Raw genomic sequence first — 24,375 nt, 5'->3', positions numbered from 1 at the left:
GAGCAGAGAAGTCCCTGATCCTTTTAGTTCATAAAGAGAAGTCCCTGAACCATTTAGTTCCTGAAAAGAAGTCCCTGAACCTTTTAGTTCTTTAAAGAGATGCCGCTGAACCTTCAAGTTCCCGAAGAGAAGTCCCTGAACCTTTTAGTTCCTGAAGAGACGTCCCTGAACCTTTTAGCTCTTTAAAGAGACGTCCCTGAACCTTTTAGTTGTCTGAAGAGGAGTCCCTGAACCTTTTAGTTGCATGAAGAGAAGTCCCTGAACCTTTTAGTTCCTGAAGAGAAGTCCCTGAACCTTTTAGTTCTTGGAAGAGAAGTCCCTGAACCTTTTAGTTCTGAGCAGAGAAGTCCCTGAACCTTTTAGTTCTGAGCAGAGAAGTCCCTGAACCTTTTAGTTCTATGAAGAGAAGTCCCTGAACCTTTTAGTTCCTGAAGAGAAGTCCCTGAACCTTTTAGTTCTTGAAGAGACGTCCCTGAACCTTTTAGTTCCTGAAGAGATGTCCCTGAACCCTGTAGTTCTTGGAAGAGAAGTCCCTGAACCTTTTAGTTCTGAGCAGAGAAGTCCCTGAACCTTTTAGTACTGAGCAGAGAAGTCCCTGAACCTTTTAGTTCTATGAAGAGAAGTCCCTGAACCTTTTAGGTCCTGAAGAGAAGTCCCTGAACCTTTTAGTTCTTTAAAGAGACGGCCCTGAACCTTTAAGTTCCTGAAGAGAAGTCCCTGAACATTTTAGTTCTTGGAAGAGAAGTCCCTGAACCTTTTATTTCTGAGCAGAGAAGTCCCTGAACCTTTTAGTTCCTGAAGAGAAGTCCCTGAACCTTTTAGTTCTTGGAAGAGAAGTCCCTGAACCTTTTAGTTCTTGGAAGAGAAGTCCCTGAACCTTTTAGTTCTGAGCAGAGAAGTCCCTGAACCTTTTAGTTCTGAGCAGAGAAGTCCCTGAACCTTTTAGTTCTTTGAATAGAAGTCCCTGAACCTTTTAGTTCCTGAAGAGAAGTCCCTGAACCTTTTATTTCTGAGCAGAGAAGTCCCTGAACCTTTTAGTTCCTGAAGAGAAGTCCCTGAACCTTTTAGTTCTTGGAAGAGAAGTCCCTGAACCTTTTAGTTCTTGGAAGAGAAGTCCCGGAACCTTTTAGTTCTGAGCAGAGAAGTCCCTGAACCTTTTAGTTCTGAGCAGAGAAGTCCCTGAACCTTTTAGTTCTATGAATAGAAGTCCCTGAACCTTTTAGTTCCTGAAGAGAAGTCCCTGAACCTTTTAGTTCTTTAAAGAGACGGCCCTGAACCTTTAAGTTCCCGAAGAGAAGTCCCTGAACCTTTTAGTTCCTGAAGAGAAGTCCCTTAACCTTTTATCTCTTTAAAGAGACGTCCCTGAACCTTTTAGTTGTATGAAGAGAAGTCCCTGAACCTTTTAGTTCATGAAGAGATGTCCCTGAACCTTTTAGTTCCTGAAGAGAAGTCCCTGAACATTTTAGTTCTTGGAAGAGAAGTCCCTGAACCTTTTATTTCTGAGCAGAGAAGTCCCTGATCCTTTTAGTTCATAAATAGAAGTCCCTGAACCATTTAGTTCCTGAAAAGAAGTCCCTGAACCTTTTAGTTCTTTAAAGAGATGCCGCTGAACCTTCAAGTTCCCGAAGAGAAGTCCCTGAACCTTTTAGTTCCTGAAGAGACGTCCCTGAACCTTTTAGCTCTTTAAAGAGACGTCCCTGAACCTTTTAGTTGTCTGAAGAGGAGTCCCTGAACCTTTTAGTTGCATGAAGAGAAGTCCCTGAACCTTTTAGTTCCTGAAGAGAAGTCCCTGAACCTTTTAGTTCTTGAAGAGACGTCCCTGAACCTTTTAGTTCCTGAAGAGAAGTCCCTGAAACTTTTAGTTCTATGAATAGAAGTCCCTGAACCTTTTAGTTCCTGAAGAGAAGTCCCTGAACCTTTTAGTTCTTTAAAGAGACGGCCCTGAACCTTTAAGTTCCCGAAGAGAAGTCCCTGAACCTTTTAGTTCCTGAAGAGAAGTCCCTTAACCTTTTATCTCTTTAAAGAGACGTCCCTGAACCTTTTAGTTGTATGAAGAGAAGTCCCTGAACCTTTTAGTTCTTGGAAGAGAAGTCCCTGAACCTTTTATTTCTGAGCAGAGAAGTCCCTGATCCTTTTAGTTCATCAAGAGAAGTCCCTGAACCATTTAGTTCCTGAAAAGAAGTCCCTGAACCTTTTAGTTCTTTAAAGAGATGCCGCTGAACCTTCAAGTTCCCGAAGACAAGTCCCTGAACCTTTTAGTTCCTGAAGAGACGTCCCTGAACCTTTTAGCTCTTTAAAGAGACGTCCCTGAACCTTTTAGTTGTCTGAAGAGGAGTCCCTGAACCTTTTAGTTGAATGAAGAGAAGTCCCTGAACCTTTTAGTTCCGGAAGAGAAGTCCCTGAACCTTTTAGTTCTTGGAAGAGAAGTCCCTGAACCTTTTAGTTCTGAGCAGAGAAGTCCCTGAACCTTTTAGTTCTGAGCAGAGAAGTCCCTGAACCTTTTAGTTCTTGAAGAGACGTCCCTGAACCTTTTAGTTCCTGAAGAGAAGTCCCTGAACCCTTTAGTTCTTGGAAGAGAAGTCCCTGAACCTTTTAGTTCTGAGCAGAGAAGTCCCTGAACCTTTTGGTACTGAGCAGAGAAGTCCCTGAACCTTTTTGTTCTGAGCAGAGAAGTCCCTGAACCTTTTTGTTCTATGAATAGAAGTCCCTGAACCTTTTAGTTCCTGAAGAGAAGTCCCTTAACCTTTTATCTCTTTAAAGAGACGTCCCTGAACCTTTTAGTTGTATGAAGAGAAGTCCCTGAACCTTTTAGTTCATGAAGAGATGTCCCTGAACCTTTTAGTTCCTGAAGAGAAGTCCCTGAACATTTTAGTTCTTGGAAGAGAAGTCCCTGAACCTTTTATTTCTGAGCAGAGAAGTCCCTGATCCTTTTAGTTCATAAATAGAAGTCCGTGAACCATTTAGTTCCTGAAAAGAAGTCCCTGAACCTTTTAGTTCTTTAAAGAGATGCCGCTGAACCTTCAAGTTCCCGAAGAGAAGTCCCTGAACCTTTTAGTTCCTGAAGAGACATCCCTGAACCTTTTAGCTCTTTAAAGAGACGTCCCTGAACCTTTTAGTTGTCTGAAGAGGAGTCCCTGAACCTTTTAGTTGCATGAAGAGAAGTCCCTGAACCTTTTAGTTCCTGAAGAGAAGTCCCTGAACCTTTTAGTTCTTGGAAGAGAAGTCCCTGAACCGTTTAGTTCTGAGCAGAGAAGTCCCTGAACCTTTTAGTTCTATGAAGAGAAATCCCTAAACCTTTTAGTTCCTGAAGAGAAGTCCCTGAAACTTTTAGTTCTATGAAGAGAAGTCCCTGAACCTTTTAGTTCCTGAAGAGAAGTCCCTGAACCTTTAAGTTCTTTAAAGAGACGCCCCTGAACCTTTTAGTTCTACTAAGAGAAGTCCCTGAAGCTTTCAGTTCCTGAAGAGACGTCACTGAACCTTTTATCTCTTTAAAGAGACGTCCCTGAACCTTTTAGTTTTATGAAGAGAAGTCCCTGAACCTTTTAGTTCCTGAAGAGAAGTCCCTGAAACTTTTAGTTCTTGGAAGAGAAGTTCCTGAACCTTTAAGTTCTATTAAGAGACGCCCCTGAACCTTATAGTTCTACTAAGAGAAGTCCCTGAACCTTTTAGTTGTATGAAGAGAAGTCCCTGAACCTTTTAGTTCTATGAATAGAAGTCCCTGAACCTTTTAGTTCCTGAAGAGAAGTCCCTGAACCTTTTAGTTCTTTAAAGAGACGGCCCTGAACCTTTAAGTTCCTGAAGAGAAGTCCCTGAACATTTTAGTTCTTGGAAGAGAAGTCCCTGAACCTTTTATTTCTGAGCAGAGAAGTCCCTGAACCTTTTAGTTCCTGAAGAGAAGTCCCTGAACCTTTTAGTTCTTGGAAGAGAAGTCCCTGAACCTTTTAGTTCTTGGAAGAGAAGTCCCTGAACCTTTTAGTTCTGAGCAGAGAAGTCCCTGAACCTTTTAGTTCTGAGCAGAGAAGTCCTTGAACCTTTTAGTTCTGAGCAGAGAAGTCCCTGAACCTTTTAGTTCTATGAATAGAAGTCCCTGAACCTTTTAGTTCCTGAAGAGAAGTCCCTGAACCTTTTAGTTCTTTAAAGAGACGGCCCTGAACCTTTAAGTTCCCGAAGAGAAGTCCCTGAACCTTTTAGTTCCTGAAGAGAAGTCCCTGAACATTTTAGTTCTTGGAAGAGAAGTCCCTGAACCTTTTATTTCTGAGCAGAGAAGTCCCTGAACCTTTTAGTTCCTGAAGAGAAGTCCCTGAACCTTTTAGTTCTTGGAAGAGAAGTCCCTGAACCTTTTAGTTCTGAGCAGAGAAGTCCCTGAACCTTTTAGTTCTGAGCAGAGAAGTCCCTGAACCTTTTAGTTCTTTGAATAGAAGTCCCTGAACCTTTTAGTTCCTGAAGAGAAGTCCCTGAACCTTTTATTTCTGAGCAGAGAAGTCCCTGAACCTTTTAGTTCCTGAAGAGAAGTCCCTGAACCTTTTAGTTCTTGGAAGAGAAGTCCCTGAACCTTTTAGTTCTTGGAAGAGAAGTCCCGGAACCTTTTAGTTCTGAGCAGAGAAGTCCCTGAACCTTTTAGTTCTGAGCAGAGAAGTCCCTGAACCTTTTAGTTCTATGAATAGAAGTCCCTGAACCTTTTAGTTCCTGAAGAGAAGTCCCTGAACCTTTTAGTTCTTTAAAGAGACGGCCCTGAACCTTTAAGTTCCCGAAGAGAAGTCCCTGAACCTTTTAGTTCCTGAAGAGAAGTCCCTTAACCTTTTATCTCTTTAAAGAGACGTCCCTGAACCTTTTAGTTGTATGAAGAGAAGTCCCTGAACCTTTTAGTTCATGAAGAGATGTCCCTGAACCTTTTAGTTCCTGAAGAGAAGTCCCTGAACATTTTAGTTCTTGGAAGAGAAGTCCCTGAACCTTTTATTTCTGAGCAGAGAAGTCCCTGATCCTTTTAGTTCATAAATAGAAGTCCCTGAACCATTTAGTTCCTGAAAAGAAGTCCCTGAACCTTTTAGTTCTTTAAAGAGATGCCGCTGAACCTTCAAGTTCCCGAAGAGAAGTCCCTGAACCTTTTAGTTCCTGAAGAGACGTCCCTGAACCTTTTAGCTCTTTAAAGAGACGTCCCTGAACCTTTTAGTTGTCTGAAGAGGAGTCCCTGAACCTTTTAGTTGCATGAAGAGAAGTCCCTGAACCTTTTAGTTCTTGGAAGAGAAGTCCCTGAACCTTTTAGTTCTTGGAAGAGAAGTCCCGGAACCTTTTAGTTCTGAGCAGAGAAGTCCCTGAACCTTTTAGTTCTGAGCAGAGAAGTCCCTGAACCTTTTAGTTCTATGAATAGAAGTCCCTGAACCTTTTAGTTCCTGAAGAGAAGTCCCTGAACCTTTTAGTTCTTTAAAGAGACGGCCCTGAACTTTTAAGTTCCCGAAGAGAAGTCCCTGAACCTTTTAGTTCCTGAAGAGAAGTCCCTTAACCTTTTATCTCTTTAAAGAGACGTCCCTGAACCTTTTAGTTGTATGAAGAGAAGTCCCTGAACCTTTTAGTTCATGAAGAGATGTCCCTGAACCTTTTAGTTCCTGAAGAGAAGTCCCTGAACCTTTTAGTTGCATGAAGAGAAGTCCCTGAACCTTTTAGTTCCTGAAGAGAAGTCCCTGAACCTTTTAGTTCTTGAAGAGAGGTCCCTGAACCTTTTAGTTCCTGAAGAGAAGTCCCTGAAACTTTTAGTTCTATGAATAGAAGTCCCTGAACCTTTTAGTTCCTGAAGAGAAGTCCCTGAACCTTTTAGTTCTTTAAAGAGACGGCCCTGAACCTTTAAGTTCCCGAAGAGAAGTCCCTGAACCTTTTAGTTCCTGAAGAGAAGTCCCTTAACCTTTTATCTCTTTAAAGAGACGTCCCTGAACCTTTTAGTTGTATGAAGAGAAGTCCCTGAACCTTTTAGTTCTTGGAAGAGAAGTCCCTGAACCTTTTATTTCTGAGCAGAGAAGTCCCTGATCCTTTTAGTTCATCAAGAGAAGTCCCTGAACCATTTAGTTCCTGAAAAGAAGTCCCTGAACCTTTTAGTTCTTTAAAGAGATGCCGCTGAACCTTCAAGTTCCCGAAGACAAGTCCCTGAACCTTTTAGTTCCTGAAGAGACGTCCCTGAACCTTTTAGCTCTTTAAAGAGACGTCCCTGAACCTTTTAGTTGTCTGAAGAGGAGTCCCTGAACCTTTTAGTTGAATGAAGAGAAGTCCCTGAACCTTTTAGTTCCGGAAGAGAAGTCCCTGAACCTTTTAGTTCTTGGAAGAGAAGTCCCTGAACCTTTTAGTTCTGAGCAGAGAAGTCCCTGAACCTTTTAGTTCTGAGCAGAGAAGTCCCTGAACCTTTTAGTTCTTGAAGAGACGTCCCTGAACCTTTTAGTTCCTGAAGAGAAGTCCCTGAACGCTTTAGTTCTTGGAAGAGAAGTCCCTGAACCTTTTAGTTCTGAGCAGAGAAGTCCCTGAACCTTTTGGTACTGAGCAGAGAAGTCCCTGAACCTTTTTGTTCTGAGCAGAGAAGTCCCTGAACCTTTTAGTTCTATGAATAGAAGTCCCTGAACCTTTTAGTTCCTGAAGAGAAGTCCCTTAACCTTTTATCTCTTTAAAGAGACGTCCCTGAACCTTTTAGTTGTATGAAGAGAAGTCCCTGAACCTTTTAGTTCATGAAGAGATGTCCCTGAACCTTTTAGTTCCTGAAGAGAAGTCCCTGAACATTTTAGTTCTTGGAAGAGAAGTCCCTGAACCTTTTATTTCTGAGCAGAGAAGTCCCTGATCCTTTTAGTTCATAAATAGAAGTCCGTGAACCATTTAGTTCCTGAAAAGAAGTCCCTGAACCTTTTAGTTCTTTAAAGAGATGCCGCTGAACCTTCAAGTTCCCGAAGAGAAGTCCCTGAACCTTTTAGTTCCTGAAGAGACATCCCTGAACCTTTTAGCTCTTTAAAGAGACGTCCCTGAACCTTTTAGTTGTCTGAAGAGGAGTCCCTGAACCTTTTAGTTGCATGAAGAGAAGTCCCTGAACCTTTTAGTTCCTGAAGAGAAGTCCCTGAACCTTTTAGTTCTTGGAAGAGAAGTCCCTGAACCGTTTAGTTCTGAGCAGAGAAGTCCCTGAACCTTTTAGTTCTATGAAGAGAAATCCCTAAACCTTTTAGTTCCTGAAGAGAAGTCCCTGAAACTTTTAGTTCTATGAAGAGAAGTCCCTGAACCTTTTAGTTCCTGAAGAGAAGTCCCTGAACCTTTAAGTTCTTTAAAGAGACGCCCCTGAACCTTTTAGTTCTACTAAGAGAAGTCCCTGAAGCTTTCAGTTCCTGAAGAGACGTCACTGAACCTTTTATCTCTTTAAAGAGACGTCCCTGAACCTTTTAGTTTTATGAAGAGAAGTCCCTGAACCTTTTAGTTCCTGAAGAGAAGTCCCTGAAACTTTTAGTTCTTGGAAGAGAAGTTCCTGAACCTTTAAGTTCTATTAAGAGACGCCCCTGAACCTTTTAGTTCTACTAAGAGAAGTCCCTGAACCTTTTAGTTGTATGAAGAGAAGTCCCTGAACCTTTTAGTTCTATGAATAGAAGTCCCTGAACCTTTTAGTTCCTGAAGAGAAGTCCCTGAACCTTTTAGTTCTTTAAAGAGACGGCCCTGAACCTTTTATTTCTGAGCAGAGAAGTCCCTGAACCTTTTAGTTCCTGAAGAGAAGTCCCTGAACCTTTTAGTTCTTGGAAGAGAAGTCCCTGAACCTTTTAGTTCTTGGAAGAGAAGTCCCTGAACCTTTTAGTTCTGAGCAGAGAAGTCCCTGAACCTTTTAGTTCTGAGCAGAGAAGTCCTTGAACCTTTTAGTTCTGAGCAGAGAAGTCCCTGAACCTTTTAGTTCTATGAATAGAAGTCCCTGAACCTTTTAGTTCCTGAAGAGAAGTCCCTGAACCTTTTAGTTCTTTAAAGAGACGGCCCTGAACCTTTAAGTTCCCGAAGAGAAGTCCCTGAACCTTTTAGTTCCTGAAGAGAAGTCCCTTAACCTTTTATCTCTTTAAAGAGACGTCCCTGAACCTTTTAGTTGTATGAAGAGAAGTCCCTGAACCTTTTAGTTCATGAAGAGATGTCCCTGACCCTTTTAGTTCCTGAAGAGAAGTCCCTGAACATTTTAGTTCTTGGAAGAGAAGTCCCTGAACCTTTTATTTCTGAGCAGAGAAGTCCCTGATCCTTTTAGTTCATAAATAGAAGTCCCTGAACCATTTAGTTCCTGAAAAGAAGTCCCTGAACCTTTTAGTTCTTTAAAGAGATGCCGCTGAACCTTCAAGTTCCAGAAGAGAAGTCCCTGAACCTTTTAGTTCCTGAAGAGACGTCCCTGAACCTTTTAGCTCTTTAAAGAGACGTCCCTGAACCTTTTAGTTGTCTGAAGAGGAGTCCCTGAACCTTTTAGTTGCATGACGAGAAGTCCCTGAACCTTTTAGTTCCTGAAGAGAAGTCCCTGAACCTTTTAGTTCTTGAAGCGACGTCCCTGAACCTTATAGTTCCTGAAGAGAAGTCCCTGAAACTTTTAGTTCTATGAATAGAAGTCCCTGAACCTTTTAGTTCCTGAAGAGAAGTCCCTGAACCTTTTAGTTCTTTAAAGAGACGGCCCTGAACCTTTAAGTTCCCGAAGAGAAGTCCCTGAACCTTTTAGTTCCTGAAGAGAAGTCCCTTAACCTTTTATCTCTTTAAAGAGACGTCCCTGAACCTTTTAGTTGTATGAAGAGAAGTCCCTGAACCTTTTAGTTCCTGAAGAGAAGTCCCTTAACCTTTTATCTCTTTAAAGAGACGTCCCTGAACCTTTTAGTTGTATGAAGAGAAGTCCCTGAACCTTTTAGTTCTTGGAAGAGAAGTCCCTGATCCTTTTAGTTCATAAAGAGAAGTCCCTGAACCATTTAGTTCCTGAAAAGAAGTCCCTGAACCTTTTAGTTCTTTAAAGAGATGCCGCTGAACCTTCAAGTTCCCGAAGAGAAGTCCCTGAACCTTTTAGTTCCTGAAGAGACGTCCCTGAACCTTTTAGCTCTTTAAAGAGACGTCCCTGAACCTTTTAGTTGTCTGAAGAGGAGTCCCTGAACCTTTTAGTTGCATGAAGAGAAGTCCCTGAACCTTTTAGTTCCTGAAGAGAAGTCCCTGAACCTTTTAGTTCTTGGAAGAGAAGTCCCTGAACCTTTTAGTTCTGAGCAGAGAAGTCCCTGAACCTTTTAGTTCTGAGCAGAGAAGTCCCTGAACCTTTTAGTTCTATGAAGAGAAGTCCCTGAACCTTTTAGTTCCTGAAGAGAAGTCCCTGAACCTTTTAGTTCTTGAAGAGACGTCCCTGAACCTTTTAGTTCCTGAAGAGATGTCCCTGAACCCTGTAGTTCTTGGAAGAGAAGTCCCTGAACCTTTTAGTTCTGAGCAGAGAAGTCCCTGAACCTTTTAGTACTGAGCAGAGAAGTCCCTGAACCTTTTAGTTCTATGAAGAGAAGTCCCTGAACCTTTTAGTTCCTGAAGAGAAGTCCCTGAACCTTTTAGTTCTTTAAAGAGACGGCCCTGAACCTTTAAGTTCCTGAAGAGAAGTCCCTGAACATTTTAGTTCTTGGAAGAGAAGTCCCTGAACCTTTTATTTCTGAGCAGAGAAGTCCCTGAACCTTTTAGTTCCTGAAGAGAAGTCCCTGAACCTTTTAGTTCTTGGAAGAGAAGTCCCTGAACCTTTTAGTTCTTGGAAGAGAAGTCCCTGAACCTTTTAGTTCTGAGCAGAGAAGTCCCTGAACCTTTTAGTTCTGAGCAGAGAAGTCCCTGAACCTTTTAGTTCTTTGAATAGAAGTCCCTGAACCTTTTAGTTCCTGAAGAGAAGTCCCTGAACCTTTTATTTCTGAGCAGAGAAGTCCCTGAACCTTTTAGTTCCTGAAGAGAAGTCCCTGAACCTTTTAGTTCTTGGAAGAGAAGTCCCTGAACCTTTTAGTTCTTGGAAGAGAAGTCCCGGAACCTTTTAGTTCTGAGCAGAGAAGTCCCTGAACCTTTTAGTTCTGAGCAGAGAAGTCCCTGAACCTTTTAGTTCTATGAATAGAAGTCCCTGAACCTTTTAGTTCCTGAAGAGAAGTCCCTGAACCTTTTAGTTCTTTAAAGAGACGGCCCTGAACCTTTAAGTTCCCGAAAAGAAGTCCCTGAACCTTTTAGTTCCTGAAGAGAAGTCCCTTAACCTTTTATCTCTTTAAAGAGACGTCCCTGAACCTTTTAGTTGTATGAAGAGAAGTCCCTGAACCTTTTAGTTCATGAAGAAATGTCCCTGACCCTTTTAGTTCCTGAAGAGAAGTCCCTGAACATTTTAGTTCTTGGAAGAGAAGTCCCTGAACCTTTTATTTCTGAGCAGAGAAGTCCCTGATCCTTTTAGTTCATAAATAGAAGTCCCTGAACCATTTAGTTCCTGAAAAGAAGTCCCTGAACCTTTTAGTTCTTTAAAGAGATGCCGCTGAACCTTCAAGTTCCCGAAGAGAAGTCCCTGAACCTTTTAGTTCCTGAAGAGACGTCCCTGAACCTTTTAGCTCGTTAAAGAGACGTCCCTGAACCTTTTAGTTGTCTGAAGAGGAGTCCCTGAACCTTTTAGTTGCATGACGAGAAGTCCCTGAACCTTTTAGTTCCTGAAGAGAAGTCCCTGAACCTTTTAGTTCTTGAAGCGACGTCCCTGAACCTTATAGTTCCTGAAGAGAAGTCCCTGAAACTTTTAGTTCTATGAATAGAAGTCCCTGAACCTTTTAGTTCCTGAAGAGAAGTCCCTGAACCTTTTAGTTCTTTAAAGAGACGGCCCTGAACCTTTAAGTTCCCGAAGAGAAGTCCCTGAACCTTTTAGTTCCTGAAGAGAAGTCCCTTAACCTTTTATCTCTTTAAAGAGACGTCCCTGAACCTTTTAGTTGTATGAAGAGAAGTCCCTGAACCTTTTAGTTCTTGGAAGAGAAGTCCCTGAACCTTTTATTGCTGAGCAGAGAAGTCCCTGATCCTTTTAGTTCATAAAGAGAAGTCCCTGAACCATTTAGTTCCTGAAAAGAAGTCCCTGAACCTTTTAGTTCTTTAAAGAGATGCCGCTGAACCTTCAAGTTCCCGAAGAGAAGTCCCTGAACCTTTTAGTTCCTGAAGAGACGTCCCTGAACCTTTTAGCTCTTTAAAGAGACGTCCCTGAACCTTTTAGTTGTCTGAAGAGGAGTCCCTGAACCTTTTAGTTGCATGAAGAGAAGTCCTTGAACCTTTTAGTTCCTGAAGAGAAGTCCCTGAACCTTTTAGTTCTTGGAAGAGAAGTCCCTGAACCTTTTAGTTCTGAGCAGAGAAGTCCCTGAACCTTTTAGTTCTGAGCAGAGAAGTCCCTGAACCTTTTAGTTCTATGAAGAGAAGTCCCTGAACCTTTTAGTTCCTGAAGAGAAGTCCCTGAACCTTTTAGTTCTTGAAGAGACGTCCCTGAACCTTTTAGTTCCTGAAGAGATGTCCCTGAACCCTGTAGTTCTTGGAAGAGAAGTCCCTGAACCTTTTAGTTCTGAGCAGAGAAGTCCCTGAACCTTTTAGTACTGAGCAGAGAAGTCCCTGAACCTTTTAGTTCTATGAAGAGAAGTCCCTGAACCTTTTAGTTCCTGAAGAGAAGTCCCTGAACCTTTTAGTTCTTTAAAGAGACGGCCCTGAACCTTTAAGTTCCTGAAGAGAAGTCCCTGAACATTTTAGTTCTTGGAAGAGAAGTCCCTGAACCTTTTATTTCTGAGCAGAGAAGTCCCTGAACCTTTTAGTTCCTGAAGAGAAGTCCCTGAACCTTTTAGTTCTTGGAAGAGAAGTCCCTGAACCTTTTAGTTCTTGGAAGAGAAGTCCCTGAACCTTTTAGTTCTGAGCAGAGAAGTCCCTGAACCTTTTAGTTCTGAGCAGAGAAGTCCCTGAACCTTTTAGTTCTTTGAATAGAAGTCCCTGAACCTTTTAGTTCTTTAAAGAGACGGCCCTGAACCTTTAAGTTCCCGAAGAGAAGTCCCTGAACCTTTTAGTTCCTGAAGAGAAGTCCCTTAACCTTTTATCTCTTTAAAGAGACGTCCCTGAACCTTTTAGTTGTATGAAGAGAAGTCCCTGAACCTTTTAGTTCTTGGAAGAGAAGTCCCTGAACCTTTTATTGCTGAGCAGAGAAGTCCCTGATCCTTTTAGTTCATAAAGAGAAGTCCCTGAACCATTTAGTTCCTGAAAAGAAGTCCCTGAACCTTTTAGTTCTTTAAAGAGATGCCGCTGAACCTTCAAGTTCCCGAAGAGAAGTCCCTGAACCTTTTAGTTCCTGAAGAGACGTCCCTGAACCTTTTAGCTCTTTAAAGAGACGTCCCTGAACCTTTTAGTTGTCTGAAGAGGAGTCCCTGAACCTTTTAGTTGCATGAAGAGAAGTCCTTGAACCTTTTAGTTCCTGAAGAGAAGTCCCTGAACCTTTTAGTTCTTGGAAGAGAAGTCCCTGAACCTTTTAGTTCTGAGCAGAGAAGTCCCTGAACCTTTTAGTTCTGAGCAGAGAAGTCCCTGAACCTTTTAGTTCTATGAAGAGAAGTCCCTGAACCTTTTAGTTCCTGAAGAGAAGTCCCTGAACCTTTTAGTTCTTGAAGAGACGTCCCTGAACCTTTTAGTTCCTGAAGAGATGTCCCTGAACCCTGTAGTTCTTGGAAGAGAAGTCCCTGAACCTTTTAGTTCTGAGCAGAGAAGTCCCTGAACCTTTTAGTACTGAGCAGAGAAGTCCCTGAACCTTTTAGTTCTATGAAGAGAAGTCCCTGAACCTTTTAGTTCCTGAAGAGAAGTCCCTGAACCTTTTAGTTCTTGGAAGAGAAGTCCCTGAACCTTTTAGTTCTTGGAAGAGAAGTCCCTGAACCTTTTAGTTCTGAGCAGAGAAGTCCCTGAACCTTTTAGTTCTGAGCAGAGAAGTCCCTGAACCTTTTAGTTCTATGAATAGAAGTCCCTGAACCTTTTAGTTCCTGAAGAGAAGTCCCTGAACCTTTTAGTTCTTTAAAGAGACGGCCCTGAACCTTTAAGTTCCCGAAAAGAAGTCCCTGAACCTTTTAGTTCCTGAAGAGAAGTCCCTTAACCTTTTATCTCTTTAAAGAGACGTCCCTGAACCTTTTAGTTGTATGAAGAGAAGTCCCTGAACCTTTTAGTTCATGAAGAAATGTCCCTGACCCTTTTAGTTCCTGAAGAGAAGTCCCTGAACATTTTAGTTCTTGGAAGAGAAGTCCCTGAACCTTTTATTTCTGAGCAGAGAAGTCCCTGATCCTTTTAGTTCATAAATAGAAGTCCCTGAACCATTTAGTTCCTGAAAAGAAGTCCCTGAACCTTTTAGTTCTTTAAAGAGATGCCGCTGAACCTTCAAGTTCCCGAAGAGAAGTCCCTGAACCTTTTAGTTCCTGAAGAGACGTCCCTGAACCTTTTAGCTCGTTAAAGAGACGTCCCTGAACCTTTTAGTTGTCTGAAGAGGAGTCCCTGAACCTTTTAGTTGCATGACGAGAAGTCCCTGAACCTTTTAGTTCCTGAAGAGAAGTCCCTGAACCTTTTAGTTCTTGAAGCGACGTCCCTGAACCTTATAGTTCCTGAAGAGAAGTCCCTGAAACTTTTAGTTCTATGAATAGAAGTCCCTGAACCTTTTAGTTCCTGAAGAGAAGTCCCTGAACCTTTTAGTTCTTTAAAGAGACGGCCCTGAACCTTTAAGTTCCCGAAGAGAAGTCCCTGAACCTTTTAGTTCCTGAAGAGAAGTCCCTTAACCTTTTATCTCTTTAAAGAGACGTCCCTGAACCTTTTAGTTGTATGAAGAGAAGTCCCTGAACCTTTTAGTTCTTGGAAGAGAAGTCCCTGAACCTTTTATTGCTGAGCAGAGAAGTCCCTGATCCTTTTAGTTCATAAAGAGAAGTCCCTGAACCATTTAGTTCCTGAAAAGAAGTCCCTGAACCTTTTAGTTCTTTAAAGAGATGCCGCTGAACCTTCAAGTTCCCGAAGAGAAGTCCCTGAACCTTTTAGTTCCTGAAGAGACGTCCCTGAACCTTTTAGCTCTTTAAAGAGACGTCCCTGAACCTTTTAGTTGTCTGAAGAGGAGTCCCTGAACCTTTTAGTTGCATGAAGAGAAGTCCTTGAACCTTTTAGTTCCTGAAGAGAAGTCCCTGAACCTTTTAGTTCTTGGAAGAGAAGTCCCTGAACCTTTTAGTTCTGAGCAGAGAAGTCCCTGAACCTTTTAGTTCTGAGCAGAGAAGTCCCTGAACCTTTTAGTTCTATGAAGAGAAGTCCCTGAACCTTTTAGTTCCTGAAGAGAAGTCCCTGAACCTTTTAGTTCTTGAAGAGACGTCCCTGAACCTTTTAGTTCCTGAAGAGATGTCCCTGAACCCTGTAGTTCTTGGAAGAGAAGTCCCTGAACCTTTTAGTTCTGAGCAGAGAAGTCCCTGAACCTTTTAGTACTGAGCAGAGAAGTCCCTGAACCTTTTAGTTCTATGAAGAGAAGTCCCTGAACCTTTTAGTTCCTGAAGAGAAGTCCCTGAACCTTTTAGTTCTTGGAAGAGAAGTCCCTGAACCTTTTAGTTCTTGGAAGAGAAGTCCCTGAACCTTTTAGTTCTGAGCAGAGAAGTCCCTGAACCTTTTAGTTCTGAGCAGAGAAGTCCCTGAACCTTTTAGTTCTATGAATAGAAGTCCCTGAACCTTTTAGTTCCTGAAGAGAAGTCCCTGAACCTTTTAGTTCTTTAAAGAGACGGCCCTGAACCTTTAAGTTCCCGAAAAGAAGTCCCTGAACCTTTTAGTTCCTGAAGAGAAGTCCCTTAACCTTTTATCTCTTTAAAGAGACGTCCCTGAACCTTTTAGTTGTATGAAGAGAAGTCCCTGAACCTTTTAGTTCATGAAGAAATGTCCCTGACCCTTTTAGTTCCTGAAGAGAAGTCCCTGAACATTTTAGTTCTTGGAAGAGAAGTCCCTGAACCTTTTATTTCTGAGCAGAGAAGTCCCTGATCCTTTTAGTTCATAAATAGAAGTCCCTGAACCATTTAGTTCCTGAAAAGAAGTCCCTGAACCTTTTAGTTCTTTAAAGAGATGCCGCTGAACCTTCAAGTTCCCGAAGAGAAGTCCCTGAACCTTTTAGTTCCTGAAGAGACGTCCCTGAACCTTTTAGCTCTTTAAAGAGACGTCCCTGAACCTTTTAGTTGTCTGAAGAGGAGTCCCTGAACCTTTTAGTTGCATGACGAGAAGTCCCTGAACCTTATAGTTCCTGAAGAGAAGTCCCTGAAACTTTTAGTTCTATGAATAGAAGTCCCTGAACCTTTTAGTTCCTGAAGAGAAGTCCCTGAACCTTTTAGTTCTTTAAAGAGACGGCCCTGAACCTTTAAGTTCCCGAAGAGAAGTCCCTGAACCTTTTAGTTCCTGAAGAGAAGTCCCTTAACCTTTTATCTCTTTAAAGAGACGTCCCTGAACCTTTTAGTTGTATGAAGAGAAGTCCCTGAACCTTTTAGTTCTTGGAAGAGAAGTCCCTGAACCTTTTATTGCTGAGCAGAGAAGTCCCTGATCCTTTTAGTTCATAAAGAGAAGTCCCTGAACCATTTAGTTCCTGAAAAGAAGTCCCTGAACCTTTTAGTTCTTTAAAGAGATGCCGCTGAACCTTCAAGTTCCCGAAGAGAAGTCCCTGAACCTTTTAGTTCCTGAAGAGACGTCCCTGAACCTTTTAGCTCTTTAAAGAGACGTCCCTGAACCTTTTAGTTGTCTGAAGAGGAGTCCCTGAACCTTTTAGTTGCATGAAGAGAAGTCCTTGAACCTTTTAGTTCCTGAAGAGAAGTCCCTGAACCTTTTAGTTCTTGGAAGAGAAGTCCCTGAACCTTTTAGTTCTGAGCAGAGAAGTCCCTGAACCTTTTAGTTCTGAGCAGAGAAGTCCCTGAACCTTTTAGTTCTATGAAGAGAAGTCCCTGAACCTTTTAGTTCCTGAAGAGAAGTCCCTGAACCTTTTAGTTCTTGAAGAGACGTCCCTGAACCTTTTAGTTCCTGAAGAGATGTCCCTGAACCCTGTAGTTCTTGGAAGAGAAGTCCCTGAACCTTTTAGTTCTGAGCAGAGAAGTCCCTGAACCTTTTAGTACTGAGCAGAGAAGTCCCTGAACCTTTTAGTTCTATGAAGAGAAGTCCCTGAACCTTTTAGTTCCTGAAGAGAAGTCCCTGAACCTTTTAGTTCTTTAAAGAGACGGCCCTGAACCTTTAAGTTCCTGAAGAGAAGTCCCTGAACATTTTAGTTCTTGGAAGAGAAGTCCCTGAACCTTTTATTTCTGAGCAGAGAAGTCCCTGAACCTTTTAGTTCCTGAAGAGAAGTCCCTGAACCTTTTAGTTCTTGGAAGAGAAGTCCCTGAACCTTTTAGTTCTTGGAAGAGAAGTCCCTGAACCTTTTAGTTCTGAGCAGAGAAGTCCCTGAACCTTTTAGTTCTGAGCAGAGAAGTCCCTGAACCTTTTAGTTCTTTGAATAGAAGTCCCTGAACCTTTTAGTTCCTGAAGAGAAGTCCCTGAACCTTTTATTTCTGAGCAGAGAAGTCCCTGAACCTTTTAGTTCCTGAAGAGAAGTCCCTGAACCTTTTAGTTCTTGGAAGAGAAGTCCCTGAACCTTTTAGTTCTTGGAAGAGAAGTCCCGGAACCTTTTAGTTCTGAGCAGAGAAGTCCCTGAACCTTTTAGTTCTGAGCAGAGAAGTCCCTGAACCTTTTAGTTCTATGAATAGAAGTCCCTGAACCTTTTAGTTCCTGAAGAGAAGTCCCTGAACCTTTTAGTTCTTTAAAGAGACGGCCCTGAACCTTTAAGTTCCCGAAGAGAAGTCCCTGAACATTTTAGTTCTTGGAAGAGAAGTCCCTGAACCTTTTATTTCTAAGCAGAGAAGTCCCTGATCCTTTTAGTTCATAAATAGAAGTCCCTGAACCATTTAGTTCCTGAAAAGAAGTCCCTGAACCTTTTAGTTCTTTAAAGAGATGCCGCTGAACCTTCAAGTTCCCGAAGAGAAGTCCCTGAACCTTTTAGTTCCTGAAGAGACGTCCCTGAACCTTTTAGCTCTTTAAAGAGACGTCCCTGAACCTTTTAGTTGTCTGAAGAGGAGTCCCTGAACCTTTTAGTTCTTGGAAGAGAAGTCCCTGAACCTTTTAGTTCTTGGAAGAGAAGTCCCTGAACCTTTTAGTTCTGAGCAGAGAAGTCCCTGAACCTTTTAGTTCTGAGCAGAGAAGTCCCTGAACCTTTTAGTTCTTTGAATAGAAGTCCCTGAACCTTTTAGTTCCTGAAGAGAAGTCCCTGAACCTTTTATTTCTGAGCAGAGAAGTCCCTGAACCTTTTAGTTCCTGAAGAGAAGTCCCTGAACCTTTTAGTTCTTGGAAGAGAAGTCCCTGAACCTTTTAGTTCTTGGAAGAGAAGTCCCGGAACCTTTTAGTTCTGAGCAGAGAAGTCCCTGAACCTTTTAGTTCTGAGCAGAGAAGTCCCTGAACCTTTTAGTTCTATGAATAGAAGTCCCTGAACCTTTTAGTTCCTGAAGAGAAGTCCCTGAACCTTTTAGTTCTTTAAAGAGACGGCCCTGAACCTTTAAGTTCCCGAAGAGAAGTCCCTGAACATTTTAGTTCTTGGAAGAGAAGTCCCTGAACCTTTTATTTCTAAGCAGAGAAGTCCCTGATCCTTTTAGTTCATAAATAGAAGTCCCTGAACCATTTAGTTCCTGAAAAGAAGTCCCTGAACCTTTTAGTTCTTTAAAGAGATGCCGCTGAACCTTCAAGTTCCCGAAGAGAAGTCCCTGAACCTTTTAGTTCCTGAAGAGACGTCCCTGAACCTTTTAGCTCTTTAAAGAGACGTCCCTGAACCTTTTAGTTGTCTGAAGAGGAGTCCCTGAACCTTTTAGTTGCATGAAGAGAAGTCCCTGAACCTTTTAGTTCCTGAAGAGAAGTCCCTGAACCTTTTAGTTCTTGAAGAGACGTCCCTGAACCTTTTAGTTCCTGAAGAGAAGTCCCTGAAACTTTTAGTTCTATGAATAGAAGTCCCTGAACCTTTTAGTTCCTGAAGAGAAGTCCCTGAACCTTTTAGTTCTTTAAAGAGACGGCCCTGAACCTTTAAGTTCCCGAAGAGAAGTCCCTGAACCTTTTAGTTCCTGAAGAGAAGTCCCTTAACCTTTTATCTCTTTAAAGAGACGTCCCTGAACCTTTTAGTTGTATGAAGAGAAGTCCCTGAACCTTTTAGTTCTTGGAAGAGAAGTCCCTGAACCTTTTATTTCTGAGCAGAGAAGTCCCTGATCCTTTTAGTTCATCAAGAGAAGTCCCTGAACCATTTAGTTCCTGAAAAGAAGTCCCTGAACCTTTTAGTTCTTTAAAGAGATGCCGCTGAACCTTCAAGTTCCCGAAGAGAAGTCCCTGAACCTTTTAGTTCCTGAAGAGACGTCCCTGAACCTTTTAGCTCTTTAAAGAGACGTCCCTGAACCTTTTAGTTGTCTGAAGAGGAGTCCCTGAACCTTTTAGTTGCATGAAGAGAAGTCCCTGAACCTTTTAGTTCCTGAAGAGAAGTCCCTGAACCTTTTAGTTCTTGGAAGAGAAGTCCCTGAACCTTTTAGTTCTGAGCAGAGAAGTCCCTGAACCTTTTAGTTCTGAGCAGAAAAGTCCCTGAACCTTTTAGTTCTATGAAGAGAAGTCCCTGAACCTTTTAGTTCCTGAAGAGAAGTCCCTGAACCTTTTAGTTCTTGAAGAGACGTCCCTGAACCTTTTAGTTCCTGAAGAGAAGTCCCTGAACCCTTTAGTTCTTGGAAGAGAAGTCCCTGAACCTTTTAGTTCTGAGCAGAGAAGTCCCTGAACCTTTTAGTACTGAGCAGAGAAGTCCCTGAACCTTTTAGTTCTATGAAGAGAAGTCCCTGAACCTTTTAGTTCCTGAAGAGAAGTTCCTGAACCTTTAAGTTCTTTAAAGAGACGCCCCCGAACCTTTTAGTTCTACTAAGAGAAGTCCCTGAAGCTTTCAGTTCCTGAAGAGAAGTCCCTGAACCTTTTGGTTCCTGAAGAGAAGTCCCTGAACCTTTCAGATCTTTAAAGAGAAGTCCCTGAACCTTTTAGTTCCTGAAGAGAAGTCCCTGAACCTTTCAGATCTTTAAAGAGAAGTCCCTGAACCTTTTAGTTCCTGAATAGAAGTCCCTGAACCTTTTAGTTCCTGAAGAAGTCCCTGAACCTTTTAGTTCTGAGCAGAGAATTCCCTGAACCTTTTAGTTCTGAGCAGAGAAGTCCCTGAACCTTTTAGTTCTGAGCAGAGAAGTCCCTGAACCTTTTAGTTCTATGAATAGAAGTCCCTGAACCTTTTAGTTCCTGAAGAGAAGTCCCTGAACCTTTTAGTTCTTTAAAGAGACGGCCCTGAACCTTTAAGTTCCCGAAGAGAAGTCCCTGAACCTTTTAGTTCCTAAAGAGAAGTCCCTTAACCTTTTATCTCTTTAAAGAGACGTCCCTGAACCTTTTAGTTGTATGAAGAGAAGTCCCTGAACCTTTTAGTTCATGAAGAGATGTCACTGACCCTTTTAGTTCCTGAAGAGAAGTCCCTGAACATTTTAGTTCTTGGAAGAGAAGTCCCTGAACCTTTTATTTCTGAGCAGAGAAGTCCCTGATCCTTTTAGTTCATCAAGAGAAGTCCCTGAACCATTTAGTTCCTGAAAAGAAGTCCCTGAACCTTTTAGTTCTTTAAAGAGATGCCGCTGAACCTTCAAGTTCCCGAAGAGAAGTCCCTGAACCTTTTAGTTCCTGAAGAGACGTCCCTGAACCTTTTAGCTCTTTAAAGAGACGTCCCTGAACCTTTTAGTTGTCTGAAGAGGAGTCCCTGAACCTTTTAGTTGAATGAAGAGAAGTCCCTGAACCTTTTAGTTCCTGAAGAGAAGTCCCTGAACCTTTTAGTTCTTGGAAGAGAAGTCCCTGAACCTTTTAGTTCTGAGCAGAGAAGTCCCTGAACCTTTTAGTTCTGAGCAGAGAAGTCCCTGAACCTTTTAGTTCTGAGCAGAAAAGTCCCTGAACCATTTAGTTCTATGAAGAGAAGTCCCTGAACCTTTTAGTTCCTGAAGAGAAGTCCCTGAACCTTTTAGTTCTTGAAGAGACGTCCCTGAACCTTTTAGTTCCTGAAGAGAAGTCCCTGAACCCTTTAGTTCTTGGAAGAGAAGTCCCTGAACCTTTTAGTTCTGAGCAGAGAAGTCCCTGAACCTTTTAGTACTGAGCAGAGAAGTCCCTGAACCTTTTAGTTCTATGAAGAGAAGTCCCTGAACCTTTTAGTTCCTGAAGAGAAGTTCCTGAACCTTTAAGTTCTTTAAAGAGACGCCCCCGAACCTTTTAGTTCTACTAAGAGAAGTCCCTGAAGCTTTCAGTTCCTGAAGAGAAGTCCCTGAACCTTTTGGTTCCTGAAGAGAAGTCCCTGAACCTTTCAGATCTTTAAAGAGAAGTCCCTGAACCTTTCAGATCTTTAAAGAGAAGTCCCTGAACCTTTCAGATCTTTAAAGAGAAGTCCCTGAACCTTTTAGTTCCTGAATAGAAGTCCCTGAACCTTTTAGTTCCTGAAGAAGTCCCTGAACCTTTTAGTTCTGAGCAGAGAATTCCCTGAACCTTTTAGTTCTGAGCAGAGAAGTCCCTGAACCTTTTAGTTCTGAGCAGAGAAGTCCCTGAACCTTTTAGTTCTATGAATAGAAGTCCCTGAACCTTTTAGTTCCTGAAGAGAAGTCCCTGAACCTTTTAGTTCTTTAAAGAGACGGCCCTGAACCTTTAAGTTCCCGAAGAGAAGTCCCTGAACCTTTTAGTTCCTGAAGAGAAGTCCCTTAACCTTTTATCTCTTTAAAGAGACGTCCCTGAACCTTTTAGTTGTATGAAGAGAAGTCCCTGAACCTTTTAGTTCATGAAGAGATGTCACTGACCCTTTTAGTTCCTGAAGAGAAGTCCCTGAACATTTTAGTTCTTGGAAGAGAAGTCCCTGAACCTTTTATTTCTGAGCAGAGAAGTCCCTGATCCTTTTAGTTCATCAAGAGAAGTCCCTGAACCATTTAGTTCCTGAAAAGAAGTCCCTGAACCTTTTAGTTCTTTAAAGAGATGCCGCTGAACCTTCAAGTTCCCGAAGAGAAGTCCCTGAACCTTTTAGTTCCTGAAGAGAAGTCCCTGAACCTTTTAGTTCTGAGCAGAAAAGTCCCTGAACCTTTTAGTTCGATGAAGAGAAGTCCCTGAACCTTTTAGTTCCTGAAGAGAAGTCCCTGAACCTTTTAGTTCTTGAAGAGACGTCCCTGAACCTTTTAGTTCCTGAAGAGAAGTCCCTGAACCCTTTAGTTCTTGGAAGAGAAGTCCCTGAACCTTTTAGTTCTGAGCAGAGAAGTCCCTGAACCTTTTAGTACTGAGCAGAGAAGTCCCTGAACCTTTTAGTTCTATGAAGAGGAGTCCCTGAACCTTTTAGTTCCTGAAGAGAAGTTCCTGAACCTTTAAGTTCTTTAAAGAGACGCCCCCGAACCTTTTAGTTCTACTAAGAGAAGTCCCTGAAGCTTTCAGTTCCTGAAGAGAAGTCCCTGAACCTTTTGGTTCCTGAAGAGAAGTCCCTGAACCTTTCAGATCTTTAAAGAGAAGTCCCTGAACCTTTTAGTTCCTGAAGAGAAGTCCCTGAACCTTTCAGATCTTTAAAGAGAAGTCCCTGAACCTTTTAGTTCCTGAATAGAAGTCCCTGAACCTTTTAGTTCCTGAAGAAGTCCCTGAACCTTTTAGTTCTGAGCAGAGAATTCCCTGAACCTTTTAGTTCTGAGCAGAGAAGTCCCTGAACCTTTTAGTTCTGAGCAGAGAAGTCCCTGAACCTTTTAGTTCTATGAATAGAAGTCCCTGAACCTTTTAGTTCCTGAAGAGAAGTCCCTGAACCTTTTAGTTCTTTAAAGAGACGGCCCTGAACCTTTAAGTTCCCGAAGAGAAGTCCCTGAACCTTTTAGTTCCTGAAGAGAAGTCCCTTAACCTTTTATCTCTTTAAAGAGACGTCCCTGAACCTTTTAGTTGTATGAAGAGAAGTCCCTGAACCTTTTAGTTCATGAAGAGATGTCACTGACCCTTTTAGTTCCTGAAGAGAAGTCCCTGAACATTTTAGTTCTTGGAAGAGAAGTCCCTGAACCTTTTATTTCTGAGCAGAGAAGTCCCTGATCCTTTTAGTTCATCAAGAGAAGTCCCTGAACCTTTAAGTTCCTGAAGAGACGTCCCTGAACCTTTTAGTTCTTAGAAGAGAAGTCCCTTAACCTTTTAGTTCTATAAAGAGACGTCCCTGAACCTTTTAGTTTTATGTTGAGAAGTCTCTGAACCTGTTATTTCCTGAAGAGAAGTCCCTGAACCTTTTAGTTCTATGAAGAGAAGTCCCTGAAACGTGTAGTTCCTGAAGAAATGTTCCTGAACCTTTTAGCTCTTTAAAGAGAAGTCCCTGAACCTTTTAGTTGCATGATTTGAAGTCCCTGAAACTTTTAGTTCCTGAAGAGAAGTCCCTGAACCTTTTAGTTGTATGAAGAGAAGTCCCTGAACCTTTTAGTTCCTGAAGAGAAGTCCCTGAACGTTTTAGTTCTATGAAGAGAAGTCCCTGAACCTTTTAGTTCCTGAAGAGAAGTCCCTGAACCTTTTAGTTACTGAAGAGACGTCCCTGAACCTTTTAGCTCTTTAAAGAGACGTCCCTGAACCTTTTAGTTGTATGAATAGGAGTCCCTGAACCTTTTAGTTGCATGAAGAGAAGTCCCTGAACCTTTTAGTTCTGAGCAGAGAAGTCCCTGAACCTTTTAGTTCTGAGCAGAGAAGTCCCTGAACCTTTTAGTTCTATGAATAGAAGTCCCTGAACCTTTTAGTTCCTGAAGAGAAGTCCCTGAACCTTTTAGTTCTTGAAGAAACGTCCCTGAACCTTTTAGTTCCTGAAGAGAAGTCCCTGAACCCTTTAGTTCTTGGAAGAGAAGTCCCTGAACCTTTTAGTTCTGAGCAGAGAAGTCCCTGAACCTTTTAGTACTGAGCAGAGAAGTCCCTGAACCTTTTAGTTCTATGAAGAGAAGTCCCTGAACCTTTTAGTTCCTGAAGAGAAGTTCCTGAACCTTTAAGTTCTTTAAAGAGACGCCCCCGAACCTTTTAGTTCTACTAAGAGAAGTCCCTGAAGCTTTCAGTTCCTGAGGAGAAGTCCCTGAACCTTTTGGTTCCTGAAGAGAAGTCCCTGAACCTTTCAGATCTTTAAAGAGAAGTCCCTGAACCTTTTAGTTCCTGAAGAGAAGTCCCTGAACCTTTCAGATCTTTAAAGAGAAGTCCCTGAACCTTTTAGTTCCTGAATAGAAGTCCCTGAACCTTTTAGTTCCTGAAGAAGTCCCTGAACCTTTTAGTTCTGAGCAGAGAATTCCCTGAACCTTTTAGTTCTGAGCAGAGAAGTCCCTGAACCTTTTAGTTCTGAGCAGAGAAGTCCCTGAACCTTTTAGTTCTATGAATAGAAGTCCCTGAACCTTTTAGTTCCTGAAGAGAAGTCCCTGAACCTTTTAGTTCTTTAAAGAGACGGCCCTGAACCTTTAAGTTCCCGAAGAGAAGTCCCTGAACCTTTTAGTTCCTGAAGAGAAGTCCCTTAACCTTTTATCTCTTTAAAGAGACGTCCCTGAACCTTTTAGTTGTATGAAGAGAAGTCCCTGAACCTTTTAGTTCATGAAGAGATGTCACTGACCCTTTTAGTTCCTGAAGAGAAGTCCCTGAACATTTTAGTTCTTGGAAGAGAAGTCCCTGAACCTTTTATTTCTGAGCAGAGAAGTCCCTGATCCTTTTAGTTCATCAAGAGAAGTCCCTGAACCTTTAAGTTCCTGAAGAGACGTCCCTGAACCTTTTAGTTCTTAGAAGAGAAGTCCCTTAACCTTTTAGTTCTATAAAGAGACGTCCCTGAACCTTTTAGTTTTATGTTGAGAAGTCTCTGAACCTGTTATTTCCTGAAGAGAAGTCCCTGAACCTTTTAGTTCTATGAAGAGAAGTCCCTGAAACGTGTAGTTCCTGAAGAAATGTTCCTGAACCTTTTAGCTCTTTAAAGAGAAGTCCCTGAACCTTTTAGTTGCATGATTTGAAGTCCCTGAAACTTTTAGTTCCTGAAGAGAAGTCCCTGAACCTTTTAGTTGTATGAAGAGAAGTCCCTGAACCTTTTAGTTCCTGAAGAGAAGTCCCTGAACGTTTTAGTTCTATGAAGAGAAGTCCCTGAACCTTTTAGTTCCTGAAGAGAAGTCCCTGAACCTTTTAGTTACTGAAGAGACGTCCCTGAACCTTTTAGCTCTTTAAAGAGACGTCCCTGAACCTTTTAGTTGTATGAATAGGAGTCCCTGAACCTTTTAGTTGCATGAAGAGAAGTCCCTGAACCTTTTAGTTCTGAGCAGAGAAGTCCCTGAACCTTTT

This window comes from Symphodus melops (assembly GCF_947650265.1).
Source record: "Symphodus melops genome assembly, chromosome: 21".
NCBI classification, from domain to species: Eukaryota; Metazoa; Chordata; class Actinopteri; order Labriformes; family Labridae; genus Symphodus; species Symphodus melops.
The sequence above is the reverse complement of the archived record's forward strand: the minus strand, read 5'-3'. Positions refer to the sequence as shown.